At 38.7% G+C, this 22430-nt stretch overlaps 1 protein-coding gene and 1 long non-coding RNA gene across 2 annotated transcripts in view; one reads left to right on the plus strand and one right to left on the minus strand.

Moving 5' to 3' along the window:
* Positions 1-4823: 4823 nt before the first annotated feature.
* Positions 4824-21510, minus strand: LOC307149007. The gene is made up of 4 exons (XR_013819512.1): positions 21048-21510; positions 6984-7053; positions 6367-6541; positions 4824-5386 (listed from the first exon to the last, which is right to left on the minus strand). It is a non-coding gene; the product is annotated as an uncharacterized lncRNA (long non-coding RNA).
* Positions 15249-22430, plus strand: part of LOC307149006 (collagen alpha-6(VI) chain) — a 40351-nt gene continuing 33169 nt past the window's right edge. The window contains exon 1 of the mRNA XM_079855014.1: positions 15249-15277. The gene's annotated coding sequence lies outside the window, so the exon portion shown is untranslated. The remainder of the gene's footprint in view (positions 15278-22430) is intronic.

Consider the following 22430-nt stretch of genomic DNA (forward strand, 5'->3'; position numbering starts at 1 on the left):
AATTTAAGTAAGGCGACACAAGTGAACAATACAAAATATAAAGTGCTTTTTTACTCTACATGCCTTGCTTTCCCTATTACTCCAATACTCTGCGCTACTTTTGTTCTAACATATTTGATATGGGGTTTCCAACAGATTTTGTAATCCAGAATCACACCCAAAAATGTATTTTCATACACTCTATTTTAACATTATTAATCAATACTTTTACTTGTGTGTCAGTTTTACGATTACCAAACAGCATAAGTTTGGCTTTATCTAAACTTATCGATAATTTATTTAAGTCAAACCATATTTTTAACTTATTAATTTCTGCTGTGAGCACCTCCATAAGCTGCTTCAGATTTTCCCCAAAACAAAAAATATTGGTATCATCTGCAAAAAACACAAATTTTAAGAGGTTAGTCACCCTACATATGCCATTTATGTACATAATAAATAATTTTGGACCCAATATTGACCCCTGTGGTACTCCACAGGCGATACCCAAGCACTCTATACTAGATACTATCTATATACTTCCCTATCTGAACAAATTGAAGTCTGTTACTTATGTAACTTTTCATCCAATCTAATACAACTCCTCTGATACCATACTTTTCCAGTTTATTGATTAACAAACGATGATCCATTGTATCGAAAGCTTTTTTTAGATCAATAAATACTCCCACTGCATATCTATAGTGCTGCAATGTCTTCAATTAACTCCACTAATGCCATTGATGTAGATCTGTTTGACCTGAATCCATACTGACTGACTATCAACTAATAATTCATGCTTCTCAATAAAATTATCCAATCTACTTACATACAATTTTTCTAATATTTTAGAGAACTGAGAGAGTAATGACAATGGCCTGTAGTTCATGAATTGATTTCTCTCTCCAGCTTTGAATAGTGGTATGACTTTAGCAATTTTCATTTTGCTTGTGAATACACCTGTTTTGAAAGACAAATTATAAATATGAGTTAACGGTTTAACAATTGCACCACTGACATCCTTAATTAAAACCATACCAATATCATTCCAGTCTGTTGATTTTTTATTCTTTAATTTGCTAACAGTTTCAATAATCTCCATTTCCTCAGCATGGTTTCAAAAATATCGAGTTAGGGTTACTGTCTAAATAATCCACTTCCTTCACCTCACCTTCAATCTGTTGACTTTTAATTTCCTCTGCCAGATTTGATCCCACACTTACAAAAAAAATGTTAAACCCATTGACTGCATCATTCATGCTGCTTAAAGTCTTCATAAAATACTGAGGGTATTTTTTATTCTTTGATCCATTCCTGATAATATTATTTAGCACATTCCATATACCCTTGATATCATTTTTATTATCATTTAATATTTTATTATAATAATCTTTCTTACTTATCCGCATGATACTGGTCAACTTATTTTTATATCTTTTGTATTTGTTCTCAGCTTCTATAGTTCTGTGTTTTATTAATTCTTTATACAGGGTGTTCTTTTTTTGCAAGCATTTTTTTATCCTTTTGTCATCCATGGTCTCTCTTTAAATTTGTGCTTTATGTTAAATTGTTTTAAAGGACAGTGTTCATCATATAATGATTTAAAAGTGTAAATCAAACGAGTAAATCTATAGATGCCATACAGCATTCGTTGGGGAAAAGGCATGTTTCTGCTTTGAAAACACACACATCTAGCATCAACAATCATTCCAATATAGAAGTCCCAATTTATACACTGAAAAATGTATATTATAAATCTAAAAAATATTTTCTATTAAGTTGTGTGTGTAGCCTATGTATGTGTGTGTGTATATATATATTTATTTTAGTCAATTTAATAGATTAATATCTAGCTATTTTTTTTAAAATGTTTTAATTCATTTATCTATTTTAATCTAATTTATAACATCGTGACGCATATGCATACTATAATGAAATATTTGTGATATGTACTTGTGATGCATGCAAAGTTATTTTGTCAGAATTACTTTTGCATGTGTTTCATGGTGTGACTACGGTATTTACCAGCAGGGGCTTAATTGTTGACGCAAACCAGACAAAGAAGCGTAAAGTAATTATTACCAGAGCTTCTCAGTGATTATAGTCCCGTCCGAATGTGCCATCTCAGTAATCATTACGGACAATGTAGGTAAACATTACAGCGACTTTTACCTTCTGTAAAATGGTCCGGAAAAAATTACCTCAGGTAAAAGTTTTCCACGTTTTTTTTTTTTTTTTAAATTATGGAGGCGCTTGAAAAAGCATTCAGTTCGGATCTAGGCTGTGGGACAAGTCTGTGGCAAAACTCAAGTTTTTTTCCACATAGCCTACCATTCAGATCAAAAAGAAGGCCGAAAGCACTTGTCCGAGGCACAAAACTTCTTTTAGCTTTAGTTTAGTGCCTATTACCAACAGAATCCAATCAGAATCGTATTAATTTAATTAATAAATCATTCGACCAGAACTAATATAAATCTATTGTGTCCCCAGAATGTGTCTGTGAAATTTCAGCTCAAAATACCGCCTAGATAATTTATTATAGCTTGTCAAATTTGCTCCGTTTTTGTGTGTGTCCCTTTAAATGCAAATGAGCTGCTGCTCCGCCCCCGTTCAGAAGACGCCGACCCTTACACGAGCTTTGGATACTTCGGCAAAAACAAAACACGCGAATAATGTCACTCATCCAGAATCTCAGAAGAAATAACCAGTAACAAGTGCAGGATCGACTCAGGAAGAGGTTGCAACTTTTGGACTACACCTGGACGTTTCTGAATGGTTAGTGGATACATTTACTTTGTATGTATAGTTGTTGTGGAGTCACACTGATTCATCCGTTTCTGGTGGATTTCCGTTGAAAATAAATTTAATCCACTGCTCTCGTCCCATCTGAGGCTTGGACTCTAAACAGTGTTCAGTGCTCGTGCAGCAGCGACAGAACAGTTTAGTTTAAAAAACGAAAAATTAGATTTTGGCTCGATTTTTCATTTTTCGTTTGTGGTTTACAAATCGGGGTACTATATGGTTATCCGGACCACACGTGACCACACGTAAATGTACTATACGGTTAACCTAACCCTAACCCTACCCAAATAGGTGTGGCCCCAAATCGGTTTATGGGTTCAATATTTCATTTGCACACGTGGGCGGCGCTGAAACGCCCCTTTCATCTGATTGGTCAAAATGCTCCGCCTTCAGTAAGCTACGAGCTTTTCTTTCTGTCAGGCAGAATAAGAGTCAGTACGAGTGTGGCACTGACAAATGCACTTTAATAAAATAATGTCTGAAACCACCACTCTCTGTTAACTACGCACAATATTTGAAGCAGAAATATGTTGCTGGTCACATAATTCGTACTCCTGCGACTTGCAAGTGTGACTCCATTAATGTGAGCCACAGTATATGACAGATTATTTTAGCATGATGTATTTCCCATTGATAAATAAAGTGAAAATAGTTCAGTCTCTTTGGATAAAAGGGAAGTGGAAATAAAAATCAATAACAGGCTGAACTGTACCATGATAATATGTCCGTAACATTAGATGTCCGTAGATGACCTACCCATAACTGTTACATTAGAGTTAGGGGATAACACAGTTTGTACAGTATAAAAATCATTATGTCTAAAGTTCCCATTAAACATGAAAACCCAACAACCCAATGGGAATATATCCTTGTTGTGTAAAACATCCAGAGGTGGACAGTAATAAAGTACATTTACTTGAGTACTGTGCTTAAGTACACTTTTTGAGTATCTGTACTTTACTTGATTTTACTGTACTTGAAACTGATTTTCATTTTCAATGTTGGGTTTGGTCTTCTAAATGCGAATTTTGTCATTGTTTTGGTGCACACCAGCTTATAGATAACAGTAAGGCTAACATATTCATACTAAAAGCCAAAAAACTTTAAATATGGCACTATTTGAGGGAACAGCCATTTGGGGGTCCGAAACCATTGTGAACGTTATTGAGTGCACTTATTCAATCTCACATTCAATCCCACTACTGGAACTGTGTTCTAGAAATAAATTTGATATTGATATGAGGGTAGGAAGGCAGACATAGATTCAGAGGCATAAGGTACTGTAAGTATTACACACAACAATGCAAGTTGTGTACTTTGTCCACCTCTGAAAACATCTGTTCATAATCTGTGATTACACTATTCCAATATGAACAGCACCGGGAGGCGTCTGGAATAACTCTGCACTGATCAATCCGCATTTTTAAGCCAGCTAATTTTACAGTAGGCTCATATTCAAAATGTCCTTCTCATATAACGCCAACGACCGCACAAATGGGCTTCCTTTGTGAAATATAGCAGACCACCGTTTTAAATAACAGTTTTAAAAAGGTGGTCTGCTATTTTTCTCAAAGGAAGCTCAGTCAGTCAGACAGACAGATAGATAGATAGATAGATAGATAGATAGATAGATAGATAGATAGATAGATAGATAGATAGATAGATAGATAGATAGAAGTTTGTTAGGCCTATATAAATTTAGGAACATAACAAGCATTACAAACTACAACAGCCTAAACAGAACTGGAACCTTTGTAAGATATGCACTCGTCTTCACAAAAACTACACTGTAAAATATAATCCTGTAAAAAAACGGTAAACTACTGGCAGCTGTGCCAGCATCATACTGTAAAAATACGGTGTGTTACTGTTTTTGAAATTAACAGCTAAATACCGTTTTGACAACTACAGTATAAAACTAATTTTTACTGTTTTTTTTTACAGTATTATTTTTTACAATGACACCCCAATACTTTCAATTCTACATGCTATCATAACCCTGCACTTTATTTTTGTCATGGATTACAAAAAAGGAATAAAGCCAAGTTAGGATTTTTTTTTAATTATTATTCTGATACAACACCAGATACATTCTGCTCAGTTATTGTGAACTAAAACAGGCAAATAAAAAAATATAAGTAAGTAATATTCAGTGCATACAAATAAGCACCCATCAAAATGCAAAAATGGCTTAAGAAAAAGCAAACAAATACACAATATATAGAATTGACTTACCTGTATATAAAATACAAATCTAGTCTCAAATGAGGCTTAAGCAAACATTAGCCCAAAAACAGTTGCACTAAAACGAGGTAATTATTTAAAATAATTAAAAAAAACACCAGCCCTTTTTAATATCTAAACAACTCTGTATAAACAAAATGTAACACACCAGGCCACCATGTTTCTGAAAACAAACTGCATGTGAGTGTCAGCTACATTTTAAATGAAGTGCCACTCAAAGTCCATAAGTCTTTTTAAAAGATTTGATACTTTGGTACTGACGGTTATGGTCTTCTTCTGCACGGTTTTCCCAGATTTTTTGGACATTACTTTTCCCCTTGCAGCCTTGGTCCCCTTTTCTGGATTAATTCCAACAAAACGTCTGAAAAATAAGAGGAGAATATCTTCAGTGAACAATGATTTAAAAGGAATAGTTCACCCAAAACATTAATTTATCCCATAATTTACTCACCCTCAAACCATCCTAAGTGTATATGGCTTTCTTCTTCCAGCCAAACACAATCAGAGTTATATTAAATATCCTTCCCAGCTTTGTAATGGCCAAGTTTGAACAGTGCCAAGTTTTTGAAGCTCCAATAAACGCATCAATCAATCATAAAATTAATCGATATGAATCCAGTGGGGTTAATAAATGTCTTCTGAAGAAAAGCCATGCGTTTTTGTAAGAAAGATATCTGTATTTTATAACTTTATAAAATATAATCACTGGCTTCTGGCATGAGTTGAGTTCTGGCGGAAGGGTGACCTCTGACCTGACGCATGACGTAGGATGTATGGCGAAGACGTAGCGAAAGCTTAGGTTAGAATTGATGAATGCGGAAGTGCAGAGGATAGAGCAAAACACAAAATGCCAGTCATGAATTAGAAGTCTAAAAAGAGACGTTTTGAAAGAAAAGGACTTTGATATAAGATTTCATATGTCGGGTCAGAGGTCATTCTTCCGCCGGAACTCGACGCTCTCATGAACTCGCATACGGCTGTTGCCGGAAGCCAGTGATTATAGTTTATAAAAGTTATAAACATGGATATTTTTCTTACAAAAACCCATCGCTTCACTTCATTAACCCCCTGGAGTCGAATGGATTTTATGATGGATGGATGCGGTTTTTGGAGCTTCAAAAACTCGGGATCTATTCAATGCCATTGCAAAGCTTGGAGGCCAGTATATTATTTTACATAACTCCGACTGTGTTCAGCTCAAAGAAGAAAGTAATATACACCTAGGATGGCTTGAGGGTGGATACATTTAAGTTTTGGGTGAACTATTCCATTGTCACCATACTAATACTAACATATTACATAGAAACATAGAAATAAATCAAATAAAGCCAAACTTGTTACCTTTGAAGGAATTCCAGTGTGGATGCTGCTTCCTCTTGGTACTGCAAATTAAAGATGTAATACAAAGAGAACAATGCAGCAAGTCCAGAGAGAAAAGTTGGCTGCACATCCTCGCAGATTATTCGGCCTTCCAGGCTGATCATCCATCGTTTTATCCATTGCCCCGGATTATCACCTGGACCATAAAGGAATGGATAAATTAATGTTTATTCTATGATCTCTGGAGAGCTTGGTGTAGAAAAGGTCGTGAGAAATTAATACATTATTTTATAACCTGTAAAAAAGGCACACAAAATCATGTCTTACAAGATGACAAGACCTACAATATCTCTATAAAAATAAAAAAAGGCTGTTTTTAACTTGATGCTAAGCCAGCTTCCGAGAGGGAAAAAAAGTTTACAAAACAATAAAGTGTAGTGATTATGTTGTAAAGACTCAAACTTGGCTTTGATGAATAAAAATGTCCTCAAATTCAAACCAGCACAGTGCAATAAAATATTATTCAAAGACAGTAAACTCTAGAATGAAGCACATAAATGTGAATCCTCTCATAATAGTAAAACTTGTGTGAGCCTTGTTTTAATGAAACAAATTGCAGACATGTCTAATATACTTACCAAGCAGGATCAAACGAGGACTCACAGGCAGGTTACCCGTCTTTTCGAGGTCAGCAGGAGTGGCAGACATCTATTGTCAAAGATAACAATTTAAGACAACTGACAAATCTTAATGTGATACTTGCTGATGTGATAGAAATATTTTATGTAATGGGTATTTTCAACATTAATGTACAGAGAAACGCAGACAAAAGGTGATGATACACAGGGCAACTTTTTGAGCAATGTTGCTGGGCAATGTTGCCGTCAACGGGCAACCAGATGATACACAGGGCCCACGACCGATCTAAATTATCCAGATAGAAATGTATTGCCCATTTTCAATGGGAAAGTGCCCAAGCAACAATCGCTCACAAAGATTGCCCACCAACATTGCTCAAAAAGTTGCCCTGTGTATCGTCACCTTAAAGATGCTCAGGTCAAAGGCCATATATACTTAACAAAAAGTGCTTAGAACTAACAGTCATATGACTAGCTCAGATCATTACAAACCAATCACCAGAACAAATCACAGTGAAGAAGACTTGAGTGACATTGATTTTTACTCAACTGTATGATATAAATGAACATGTATCTTTCTATTCAGGAGATTCACTTGGTTGTTGTGACCAGTGATCTCCCGGCCGTGAATAAAACTTCATTTCTACAAAGAGCAACTTGGGAGTCGTGTCAGGTATTTGCTGCGCAGCTGAGAAACAGAATCTACGCTCAAAAGAAAACAAAAGAACATTAAAGATTTTCCATCAACTCCGCAACAGAAGGTGCTGGCACACTATTTATTTGTCTTCGTTGCAGGCAGAAAGTTGTCTCCATCAGTTTTTCTACTTCAGCTTTCTCAGCTCCCTTTGCACCTTCTTGACAGTAGAGATGTTCCAGCTTCTGACGTTTAGTCTCAATGGAGACATCTGTCTCCTCTAAAGGAAGATCAGGCTGAAAACGGGTGCAACCTTATGTGTCAGTGAGTCCTCTTTTAACACCACTGCCAGATGTCGGAAGCTAGTGGTCCGACTGAGCTTCTCTATTCTTGTCTTGATCTGGGCCAAAAGTGAGCTGTAACCTTTCCGTACAACTCGGCCATCATGAAGCTGATCCGCAAAGCTCTGGGGATATTGATGGACAATCGCTTTACAAATGGTAAATGGACTGATTTATTTCATGTATTGACTGCATGTCTTCAGTGATTGTCTGAATGGCTGAGGCTGGAGGGAATTTCAAGAGAACAGAGCAAGATTCCTTAAAAACAAAGTGTTGCAACATCTGGTTCCTCAGAATTTTCACCAGAACATTAATGTCCTGAATCTGAGAGCAGCTGGCTTCAGGGTTTCCTGTAATGGAGTCAATTAAGCCTCCAGTAACAGTAAATGTTTTACCACACTGCTTGAAAGGGCATGTGACTTTTCGTCCCTCTTTAATGTGCATTTTGACATGAGAAATAAGCTCAGATAAAGAAGAACTTTTGGCCCTACACAAACCAACATGACATTCCAAGGAAAGTGTAGTGCACATTGTGGTTTCTGCCCTATATCCTTTATGGTGTCTGTACACGTGAGATTTCAAACCAGCATGTTTTTTAAACTTCCTATTACAGCAACGAAATACAATATTTGAGACATTGCTGTGTATTTTCATATGTTTCACATAGATCACAGGGGTATCACATGTTTTCCCGCAGAGCTGACAAGGAAACATGTTGTAAAGAGCAGATAGATTCTCTAGTTAATAACTACCGAAGCCATCGATTCTCGTTAAAATACGTTATAAAATGGCTGAAACAGATGCAGTGCAAGACGCTATCATGCTGCTAATAGTTCTGCGATCAAGCCAGCAGCGATTTGCATCATAGACTGTAAAAAAAATATGGACGTAGTGTCTGTGACGTCACCCGTAGGTTTCTGAAGACCGGTTTTGCACAGGGGGCCAATGTTTCATAAAACATTGAAGCTTCCCCGGGCGTCGCCATTGATTAGCAGACCATCACCTGCTGTTAGCATTCCATTGACTCCCATTCATTTTGGCGTTACTTTGACAGCGAATAACTTTACATCTGAGGCGTTTAAAGACTCCATTTGTCCATTATTTATTTCTAAAGAAACACGAAAATGTATAAAAGGCTCCATTACCTTGTAGCTTACGTTATGGCCCCGTAGAACCATTTTTTGTAGAAATAGGCTAACGATTGCATCATAACCACGCGACTCTCTGTCGCACAGTCGAGAGATTACCGTATGGACAGGAGGAGAAGCTCACACGCAATCGGGGGGACGTGGAGGCAAAATGACAAAATAATTAATCAGAAAACTTAGCAAAAGTTGCTCCTGCTCCTAGCTCATGAACACCTCCTACTCACACTCTCCGTCTCTGCAAGTTTCGGAAGGGAATGATTCAGATTTCTCTTGGCACAGCTACTAGAAGACAGACGGGTTGCTCACGTCACATCTACGTCGTCAAGCTCAGTTTGAGTCTGCGCAGTACGCTCGGCCATCAGGAAGTGAGTGCTTCTAATTGACTTCACTTTTCTCCGTTGAATCCAATGGGGTCGCTGTGTCCATTTCTTATACTGTCTATGGTTTTGAAGCCTAAAGTGGGCGTGGCCGACCGTCGCCATCTTGGCAGCGCGTCACTCCCGGATTGATTTATTTTTACAGTCAGACAATGAGCTGAGGTAACGTGACGGCTAACAGACAGCAGACAAATGGCTAATGATGACTAATGACCACACCAACGGGAATCCACCTGTCACTCAAAAGTGGACACCCTTAATTATGCAGAAATTTAAGGCTTAATATAAATTAAACGGATGAGTTATAAAAAAATTCACCCCCCTCACAGTTGTCATGAAGGGAAAAATAAGCTATATAGACCAAAGCCACTTTTTGCACTAGGCTGTAAGCGTGTTTTTTTCTGCTGTAAAGTTGGGCATTTTAACATGGGGGAGATGCAGATTTGACTCACTTCTGCAGCCAGCCTCAAGCGGCCAGTTGATGAATTGCCGTTGAATTCACTTCCGTGTTGGTTTCAAGAGAGAGACTGGGAGGTTGCCGCTTGGTTTGCATAGGCACGTTTACAGTAATTAGACAAGAATTAAAAAATTAAAAGGCGATTAAAATAAGCGCGGAGCGGCAAATTACACCGGCAGATAATATAAAATGTCTCTCATGGACTGAATGTGCACGTTAACATTAACTTACCTCACAAGAAAAAAAAACTATTGATTTCGTTCATTCCCATTCATCTTTTACTTGGATAAAGTTTGGTAAAATATGCAGGTTGATTGAAAAGTTACACTAAAGGCACCAGGGTGGTGTCACCGGCTTGGGCCCTCCATCGCTGCTCGCAGCTATATATATATATATATATATATATATATATATATATATATATAAGGATAATAGGCCCCCCCTGCCACGCCCGGGTACCAGCTTCAGTCCGGCAGGCCGCAGGTTCTGATGGCCGCATGTTCTGACGTGTGTGCAAAATTTCAAGAGTTTTTGAGCATGTTAAGGGCCCCAAAAGTGGCAAAAATAATAATAATAATAATAATAATAATAATAAAAATCCTTCCGGAAACAATAGCCCTTTCAGGGCTTGGGCCCTAAATATGCTGGCTTTCTTAAGCCAACATAGAAAACTCAGAGAAACATCGACCAATTCAGTATGTAATAAAATTGTATTAGTTTTATAATAAAACTAATAACATTTTAAAGGTATGCCATGCTCTTCAACCGACATGATTTTAATTAATCCCAAACCTGGTAATTTTGTCAGTATTAATGTACGTTCACTGATTCTAGCTTCTCTCTTTTCTGTCCCTTTCTTTTCATGTGAACTGAGGAGGCAACACATGCTTACATTCATAAACATAAACTTTATTTCTATTACATTTTTAAAATTATTTATAGCCTACATATGTCACACACACCTACCTGCCTTTTGATGTAAATAAAAGATGAGAGTGGTACATGTTACGGACATATAGACCCCTTTTGCGCCGACGTCACAATTACGTCACTGCGTTAGCTGGAGGCAAAACCATGGGGAACACATAATAAGGAGCTTAAAATATTATTATTATAATTAAATGTTGTATTGTTGGGTGCAAGAATCGACGGAGTACAGGCTCCAATTTGAAATTTTATTGCATAATGTTTTCGAAACTATTGTGATTGTGAATCGTCTATGATTGTATAGCCTACATTGTTGTGTTTGATTGTGACGACTTTTTGAAGAACCTGGTTAGAAAGAATAATCAAATACATAGTTAAAAAAATGAATTTGCTGTATCTGGAATTTTTATTTCTAGAAAATATTCACATCATTAAAATTGCACTGTAATGTCACTCTTTACATGGTCGTCTTCGGATCGTACCACACAAGTCTTGTACGTGACCATTCAGCACATAGTTATAGACATCTAAAGATTTATATGCCCTCAGTTTCTCTTTATGCTTGGTTTCTCTATCGGGTTGGTGTAGAAGTCAGGCCACTCAACCGGAGGTAGCGTTAACGTTAATCCTGTCAGATCGTCCATCCATTGACTGAGCGGGTCAGCCAATCAGGTTCCGTCCGTTAAAATTAACTTTTGCAAACAACAACCGCGGTCCTGGACAGTGAGTGACCTTACACATTAAGATAAAATTGGATTTTCTCCAGTCATTGTTAAAAAACAAGCTAACAAAACTTGCAAACTAGCGTTAGTGAAGCGGCCAGAGGGATCGTTCTGCCCCCACCTAAGCTCCGCCCACAAAAAACTTCACCATGTTTACCAACTGGAAAGGGGTCTATTGATGTGGTGTGATGTGGTGCTGACAAAATGTGTTTTGTGTATGTGTGGTTAGGGGGTGGGGGAGAGTTGTTTGTATGTTTTTTTTTTATGGACTGCAGATGTAAATTAGCCTGTGGCTAACTCTGGTGCAATACATCAAATGGTAACATTTATGGTGGAAATTGTACATGGTCCTTAATAAAAAAAAAAAAATCATGGTACAGTTCAGCCTATTATTGATTTTTATTTCCACTTGCAAGTCACACTTGCAAGTCGCAGCAGCACAAATTACGTGACCAGCAACATATTTCTGCTTCAAATATTGTGCGTAGTTAAAGCAACAACATGGAACTTTTCCTCTGCGGTCGCCCTACAGGTTGGAAGCGGAATTGTCCATTACCGCTGTCGTAAAATGATTTACGGTTACTGTCAACGCATTCTCATCCCCAAATCGTCACTTTCAAACATTCTTCAATATCCGACGCACAAAGCACCCTTAGCGTCAATATGAGACGCTTCGGTTATGGGTAGGTTTAGGTCTGTGGTAGGGTTATGCGTCTCATATGGACGCTAAAGGGTGCTTTGTGCGTCAGATATTGAAGAAATTTTGAAAGCGTCAGTATATGACGACTTGGGATGAGAACGGGCTGTTACTGTATATGAAGCATGCAGGTTTTTTTCATATGGGCAATGATAATATTATTAATCTTCCTCCTTTCATAATTTATACATGTTTAGTAGACTAAACATTTTAACTCAAACATTTGCGATTTGCATGTCTATTGCAATGCTCAAATCTGAACGAGAATGATAGCGATAGCATCCTAACCATCTAAAACTAGCATGTTAGTGTTTACTAGCTACCAGATTGATAATTCGCTCATCTACTAACGTTAGCTGATTCATGAAGATAAATGGAGGACCAGATAGTTTCCATAACGTAGCCAGGCAGACAACAGATTAGAAAAACTAAAGATAGTAGGCTATGCAAGCAATTTACTTACTAGTTCAACAGCATGACGGCCAAGTCAGCATCGGTCTGACGATAAGCTCACGCCAGCGAGCAAACGCTCGACCAATATTGATCCTCGTCCTGCCTTTCAGTTTATCACTCTCCCTTTTCCTCTTCCGACTCTACTCCGACAAAACCTTGGACTTCTTACGTTTCGCTGATGCTTCAGCCATGACGAAAACAGACGCACGAAAACAAACGCGTTGGTTGGCCTGTCACGGACGAATTTGAGGAAGTGGTGGGCGAAGTGACGTATGCCGTAAAGCAGTCGAATTTTGTAGTTCTTTTTGAGCTCTGGTTACTACCCGCACCCCGAAGTTACATAGTGCCAGTAAAAGCGATACAGACCCCGTCAGGCTCTGGCAGACGTCTCATTCAACCTATTGTAAGTCGATGTACCATCACAAGGGTCTTGGAAATATATTATGAAGGTTGAAAAACTACATGTTGTTACTTTAACAGAGAGTGGTGGTTTCAGACATTATTTTATTAAAGTGCATTTGTCAGTGCCGCACTCGTACTGACTCTTATTCTGCCTGACAGAAAGAAAAGCTCGTAGCTTACTGAAGGCGGAGCGTTTTGACCAATCAGATGAAAGGGGCGTTTCAGCGCCGCCCACGTGTGCAAATGAAATAGCGAACCCATAAACCGATTTGTAAACCACAAACGAAAAATTGAGCCAAAATCTCATTTTTCGTTTTTTAAACTAAACTAAGAAACGAATAAACGAGCTGGTTTTCATTTCTCGTTATTCCATTCCAAACCACTATAAAAGTGACAACCCAGTAACTTTGTTTTCGTAAGCCTTTCTCTGCAAGCATGTCCAAAAATAAGCTGATCAGATTTCGTCCTCTTCTGACGTAGGAAGGGGATCTTATTATAATATTACCGCCCCTTTATCTGCACGTTTCCACCCACGGCGACGCCATTTGGTTTTCGAAAGCGACACGAAAACAAAGTTACTGGGTTGTCACTTTTCATGTTTTCTGGGTTGGTAGATACACCGGGGACTCAATTATAGCACTTAAACATGGAAAAAGTCAGATTTTCATGATATGTCACCTGTAATATTACAGAGGTCCTGTGGTAAAATCACATCTTGTAAAACTAATCCCGTCGTCCGAATAGGGCTTAAGTGGGCTGTTATTGGTCAGATTAATCTGCTATGTAGTCAGAGGCAGAAGTCAAAATGTTTGGCTACATGAGATTATGATGCATTTATATTCACAATCATCATGTTAATGTTATACATATGAAATTCAATGTCAAGGAAATACAATGTCACGGAATTTTATTCATTTTAAGATTCCTCTTGTTCATGAAATTGTCCAAGACTTTTTCTTCTGATATTTAACATTGGACATCAAGTGGTGACCCAGCACAGTTCCAAACTGTTTATCATACAAAACTAAACAAGAATCTCCTTAAACTCCTTAAAGATGAATCGACCCTGTCAGAACAACCTTGATGATCCACCCGTTGAGAACTAACCATATAAATAAAACAGTGTTAAAGATGCACAAATGAAGGAATTAGCCAAGCTATTTTCGATTTCAATAAGATTTAACCAACCCAACGCTAAACACATCCAAGCAGAATTTCTGAACCCGAGCTAATCAAATTCCATCTGGAATCAAATCCAGTAAAAAGATGAATAAATCTGCCGATAATGTTTCTGTGAATTACCATGTTTTAAATGAGGTTCTAACATATTATAAAATGCTTCTCTTGCCTGACATAAAGAATGGTTAAAATGGTCACTTCATGCTTATCTATGTGTTTAGTATGCCTTACATGCGGTGTTGGAACGTGTCTATTTGTGTTTATCTGTATACAGACTGCATTAGTCAAGGTTCATGTTGTTAGGAAGAGCAGCTGGGATCTGAAGCCAGAATTCTGTCTTGTGTTCTTGCTGACGGACCACAGACTGAGAGGAAATGTCCACAGATACAGGTACTGTCTGGAACAGGCCATGACGGGATCAAATTATCTGCTTTTAATGTGCACTCAGTGTTGATTCAGCATCACATTAAAAGCAAAAGAGTACACAATCATTTAGACTACTTTAATGGTGATTTGTGTGTGTGCATTTTAATCATTTTAGAGCTTATTCAATAGCAAAAATAACCATGTACATTCCTGGAACGACCTGTGGGTGAGTAAATGATGAAACGTTTTCCTTTTTGGTGAACTATTCCTTTAGCATTGTTATAAATGCACTGATAGAAATATTAAATTCACTTAAATTAACGGAAGCAACAAACACGAAGCTGTAAGCATATGCAATTATCCAAACGTTGAATGTGAACACTTTGCATTCAAGCGTTTTGATGGTGAAGATAAACAAATGATGAATCTTATCGCGCATGTGTGGGTCTGCTTATGCATGTCTTGAAAGTCATCTTCTCCTAAAATGGAAATTGTGGTGTTGAGGAGTGGCTTGAAAAGATTCTATAAGAAGTTTCAGATTTTTAGTTTTTCATTCAGTTTAGACTCGTCCCTTCGGTGCCTGGGTTCTGTGTAAGTTCACCTCTTTACTCTCTTCTTTTATTTAGAGCACAGAGCGGTTTGCACTTAGGTAATCTGAATATAATCCATGCAAAGGCATTATGATGATGCTATGAGTGAGTATTTTAGCTTGTAGAGATGCCTGAAATGTTTCAAAGAAAAATTTCACAGAAAAGATCACTGGGTTTTTCATGTTTGTTTTATAAACAAAAAGTTAAAATGGCATGTTATGTGTAGATTTTATTTGGGTTTTATTCAAGCCTCTTTTTGTGGGTTCCGATCTCTCATGTTCACTAGCCAGTATTTTCATAGACTCAGGCATGATCCTAAATGCATTTGGAAAGTAGCACGCTGGCACACACAATCCTTGCGAAAACTGGAAACACATTTGCTGCCACTGTTATTGTTAGTGGCTTGGAATGAAGATGAATTTGAAACATTAGAACTGTTTTTGAATGTATTCAGATGTGTGTAATTGTGATGCTTGCCTGTTGAATAGCAATTCAAATGTTTGGTTATTTCAAGAAAAGATGATATGAAGAGTTCAGAATCTGAAATTTTCTTCTAGAATCATCATTTTGATCAAGTTCAGTAATTTCACTTAAATGACAATTCAAAGGTTATTTAAATTGTCATTGAAGTGAAATTACTGAACTTAAATATACGAGGCGAGCTTGATAAAAATGATCATAGAAGAAAATTTCAGATGGCACTTAGAGGCTTTTGCATCTGAACTCTTCATATCAAGACAAGGTTTATGTTGTCATAAAAATATTAAATGCTATACAGTATACTAAGTATATATATGACATTTAAGTATATGAAATGTAATATTGAATTGAATAATTCCTATAATTGTTTAAAATTATAATTTAAATATGATTGTCGTGGTATTTAGCTGTCAGATGTTCAAGCTCTGCTTCGCATCGAGGTCCTTATATAATTATTAGAGCAAAAATTATTCAGATATATATTAATAGCATCATTTCTCAGAATTATGCTTGGTCCCACTTTATATTAAGTGGCGTTAAGTACTAGGTACTTACATCAAAAAATAAGTACAATGTACTTATTGTGTTCATGTTGTATTGTAAAACACTTTTGCTGCTATTGAGGTGTGATACGGGTAAGGTTAGGGACAGGTGTGGTGGATTGGGTACGTTTAAGATGTAAGGGAAGGGTCAACTGTGTAATTACAAATGTAATTACATAAATTAATTACAGTTGTAATTACCTGCAGGAATTTTTAAAATGTAAGTACAATGTAAAAACATGTATGTACACAATAAGTACATTGTATCAAATTATTAATTTCAATGTAAGTACATGTAAGTACATAGTACTTAAAGCCACTTAATATAAAGTGGGACCTTATGTTCTAATCTTAGTGACTTTTGTTTTTGATCAGTTGTAATATTAGTTGTAATGCACACACATATACACATATACCTGAGCTGTCAGAACAATAAATAATTTATAAAAAATAAAGAAAAATATAAATCAGAAAACTTAACAGGATTTGTTTGAACATCAGAACTTGTTCTATACACTACACTCACGCACACACTCAAACTCTCACTCACAGATGCACACACTCACAAACTCTCACTCACACACACACTCACAAACTCTCACTCACAGATGCACACACTCAAACTCTCACTCACAGATGCACACACTCACAAACTCTCACTCACTCACACACACACTCACAAACTCTCACTCACAGATGCACACACTCAAACTCTCACTCACAGATGCACACACTCACAAACTCTCACTCACACACACACTCACAAACTCTCACTCACAGATGCACACACTCACAAACTCTCACTCACACACACACTCACAAACTCTCACTCACTCACACACACACTCACAAACTCTCACTCACAGATGCACACACTCACAAACTCTCACTCACGCACACACTCACAAACTCTCACTCACAGACGCACACACTCACAAACTCTCACTCACGCACACACTCACAAACTCTCACGCACACACTCACAAACTCTCACTCATGCACACACTCAAACTCTCACTCACGCACACACTCACAAACTCTCACTCACAGACGCACACACTCACAAACTCTCACTCACGCACACACTCAAACTCTCACTCACAGACGCACACACTCACAAACTCTCACTCACAGACGCACACACTCAAACTCTCACTCACAGACGCACACACTCACAAACTCTCACTCACAGACGCACACACTCACAAACTCTCACTCACGCACACACTCAAACTCTCACTCACAGATGCACACACTCACAAACTCTCACTCACGCACACACTCAAACTCTCACTCACAGATGCACACACTCACAAACTCTCACTCACAGACGCACACACTCACAAACTCTCACTCACGCACACACTCAAACTCTCACTCACAGACGCACACACTCAAACTCTCACTCACAGACGCACACACTCACAAACTCTCACTCACAGATGCACACACTCACAAACTCTCACTCACAGATGCACACACTCACAAACTCTCACTCACGCACACACTCACAAGCTCTCACTCACAGACGCACACACTCACAAACTCTCACTCACAGATGCACACACTCACAAACTCAAACTCACTCACACACACACTCACAAACTCTCACTCACAGACGCACACACTCACAAACTCTCACTCACAGACGCACACACTCAAACTCTCACTCACAGATGCACACACTCACAAACTCTCACTCACAGACGCACACACTCACAAACTCTCACTCACGCACACACTCAAACTCTCACTCACAGACGCACACACTCACAAACTCTCACTCACAGATGCACACACTCACAAGCTCTCACTCACAGATGCACACACTCACAAACTCTCACTCACAGACGCACACACTCACAAACTCTCACTCACAGACGCACACAATCACAAACTCTCACTCACAGACGCACACAATCACAAACTCTCACTCACAGACGCACACACTCACAAACTCTCACTCACGCACACACTCACAAGCTCTCACTCACAGATGCACACACTCACAAACTCTCACTCACAGACGCACACACTCACAAACTCTCACTCACAGACGCACACACTCACAAACTCTCACTCACGCACACACTCACAAGCTCTCACTCACAGATGCACACACTCACAAACTCTCACTCACAGACGCACACACTCACAAACTCTCACTCACAGACGCACACACTCACAAACTCTCACTCACGCACACACTCACAAGCTCTCACTCACAGATGCACACACTCACAAACTCTCACTCACAGATGCACACACTCACAAACTCTCACTCACAGACGCACACACTCACAAACTCTCACTCACGCACACACTCACAAGCTCTCACTCACAGATGCACACACTCACAAACTCTCACTCACAGACGCACACACTCACAAACTCTCACTCACAGACGCACACACTCACAAACTCTCACTCACGCACACACTCACAAGCTCTCACTCACAGATGCACACACTCACAAACTCTCACTCACAGACGCACACACTCACAAACTCTCACTCACAGACGCACACACTCACAAACTCTCACTCACAGACGCACACACTCACAAACTCTCACTCACAGACGCACACACTCACAAACTCTCACTCACAGACGCACACACTCACAAACTCTCACTCACAGACGCACACACTCACAAACTCTCACTCACAGACGCACACAATCACAAACTCTCACTCACAGACGCACACACTCACAAACTCTCACTCACAGACGCACACACTCACAAACTCTCACTCACAGACGCACACACTCACAAACTCTCACTCACAGACGCACACAATCACAAACTCTCACTCACAGACGCACACACTCACAAACTCTCACTCACAGACGCACACAATCACAAACTCTCACTCACAGACGCACACACTCACAAGCTCTCACTCACAGATGCACACACTCACAAACTCTCACTCACAGACGCACACACTCACAAACTCTCACTCACAGACGCACACAATCACAAACTCTCACTCACAGACGCACACACTCACAAACTCTCACTCACAGACGCACACACTCACAAACTCTCACTCACAGACGCACACACTCACAAACTCTCACTCACAGACGCACACACTCACAAACTCTCACTCACAGACGCACACAATCACAAACTCTCACTCACAGACGCACACACTCACAAACTCTCACTCACGCACACACTCACAAGCTCTCACTCACAGATGCACACACTCACAAACTCTCACTCACAGACGCACACACTCACAAACTCTCACTCACAGACGCACACACTCACAAACTCTCACTCACAGACGCACACAATCACAAACTCTCACTCACAGACGCACACACTCACAAGCTCTCACTCACAGACGCACACACTCACAAACTCTCACTCACAGACGCACACACTCACAAACTCTCACTCACAGACGCACACACTCACAAACTCTCACTCACAGACGCACACACTCACAAACTCTCACTCACAGACGCACACAATCACAAACTCTCACTCACAGACGCACACAATCACAAACTCTCACTCACAGATGCACACACTCACAAACATGGTTTTTGGGGTTTTGTCAAAGATGTTATAATCTTTATGTGTTTGATCTTTCTTCTTTGTAATTATTTTAGGCACTTATGTCATTTGTAATGTACTCTGGCCCTTTTTCTGTGTGGGTGGGTGGGTGTATATGATTTTTTTTTTTTTCATTGTTATGTTGTTGTTGTTGTCATAAAACCAATAAAAATCAATATTGAAAAAAAAAAAGATGTTATAATCTTTAACAAAATGTTTGACATTATTTGACAAGCACATGCACACAAAAGACAAGTCTTGTGCAGTCGGATAATAGTTAATAATAATAACAACAACAACAATAATAATAATAATAATAATGATAATGATAACAGAAGCTAATATCTCTAGTCTATCCTAATATTAATTATAAAAACAATGTATATAAAATAAATATACAATAAAATAAAATTTAAAAACAAATACAATGTATTGACCACCAGGTATGGTGTGTAAAGTATTTTGCAGCTCATCCTTTCCGAGCATATAGTGAAGTTTCTTTGAGTCATTTAGAGTAAAGAATGAAAAAATCAGTGCTGCAAATTGTGGAAAAAATATTCTCCTTGTAGTGGTAGGCTTGGGACAGGCAAGAAAATGTTTTCATCTTCTGTCTATCTGATTCAAATCACAGTCTGCTAATTCAGTGGTAAGAATTTAATTGTTGGTTTTATTTATATTGTTCTCCATTTATTGAACTTCCATGCCTCTTATATGTAAGGGATAATCCACGGCTAGCCATGCATTAAAGAATTTTAATGCACGACGTAGAGGCGAAGAACCACCCGACGCGAAGCGGAGGGTGGTTGCCTCTACGAAGTGCATTAAAATTCTTTAATGCATGGCTAGCCGTGGATTATCCCGCTTATACCTTGGTTATTTGCCAAGTTAAAAATAAGTTAAAGCTGTAACTGATGTTTACAGTGTAATTTTTTAACAGACGTGTAAAAATGACGGTTATTTCTTAAGTTTAGGCTCGTCAGTTCTTGCACTCCGTCCGCTTTAAATAAAGTAGAGCCATCGGATTGCTTTTATTTGAATGAATTCACATTTATTTAAATTCATTATTAAAAGAGAGAGACAGAGAACTGAAGGAGAAGGAACAGAGAGAGAGAGAGAGAGAGAGAGAGAGAGAGAGAGAGAGAGAGAGAGAGAGAGATGCGTGCACGAGTTAACGTTACCTGTGTGCGTCGATCTCTTCTTTAAAGTCTAGCAGCTACAGTCCCCTCGTTGCTTAAGCCTACCTAAACGTTTTCATATGCGTCTCTCACTCTGCTTGCAAGTGTATCTGTGTTACTATGGTTACCAATGTAGCGGATTAATTTCGAACTGTAATCAAACTGACTGGAACTACCTGTGCATTAAACGGTTTTACTGCACACCTTCCAGCCAATCAGAATCGAGTATTTAAACAGCCCATGGTATAAAGTAATTATATATTACTATGTACCAATTTACTAATGCTCAGACACACTCGGTCTCTCTCGCGCGCAGACGTACTCGGTCTCTCTCGTGCACTGGCGCTCGCGGACTCTCGGACACACTCGGTCTCTCTCGCGCACTGGTGCTCGCGGACTCTCGGACACACTCGGTCTCTCTCGCGCACTGGCGCTCGCGGACTCTCGGACACACTCGGTCTCTCTCGCGCACTGTCGAGCGCGCTCTCGGACACACTAGCCCTGCGTCCCAATGTAGGCTACATACTATCTGCCCTAAATAGTATTGACAATTACTAATGTAACATACTATTTAGCATGGATAGTATGCACATCGGGACGTCTCTCTCGCGCAGTGTCGCTCGCTCGCGGAGTTCGCTTCGCTTTTGTCCAGTCTGGCGCTTCATAGCTCTGCTCTATGGAAGCTTGTTTCCGCCACTGAATAAAACATTTTAAAAGATAATTGCGACTTTTTATCTCACAATTGCGAGTTTATATCACGCAATTCTGACTTTATATCTCAGAATTCTGACTTTATATCATGCAATTCTGACTTTATAACGCATAATTGCGAGTTTATATCTCGCAATTCTGACATCTTTTCTCAGAATTGTGAGATATAGGCCTAACGTCCAATTCTAAGAGGGAAAAAAAGACGGCCTTTTTTTTTTTTACCTTAGAATAGTTTATATCTCACAATTCTGACTTTATAACACGCAATTGCGACTTTATATCATGCAATTCTGACTTTATATCTCCCAATTGCGTGATATAAAGTCAGAATTCTGAGATATAAAGTAAGAATTGCGTGATATAAAGTCGCAATTGCGAGAAAAAAAGTCAAATTCTGACTTTATAACACGCAATTGTGACTTTATTTCACGCAATTCTGACTTTATATCTCGCAATTCTGACTTTAAAACACGCAATTGCGACTTTATTTCACGCAATTCTGACTTTAGGCTATATCTCGCAATTCTGAGAAATAAAGTCAGAATTGCGAGATAAACTCGCAATTGTGAGATAAAAAGTCGCAATTGTGTTTTTTTTTTTTTTTTTTTTTTTTTTTGTTTTTTGTGGCGGAAACAAGCTTCCATAGCCTACTGCTCCGCTCCGCGCTCAACTTTT

Source organism: Squalius cephalus, assembly GCF_949319135.1.
Source record: "Squalius cephalus genome assembly, chromosome: 21".
NCBI classification, from domain to species: Eukaryota; Metazoa; Chordata; class Actinopteri; order Cypriniformes; family Leuciscidae; genus Squalius; species Squalius cephalus.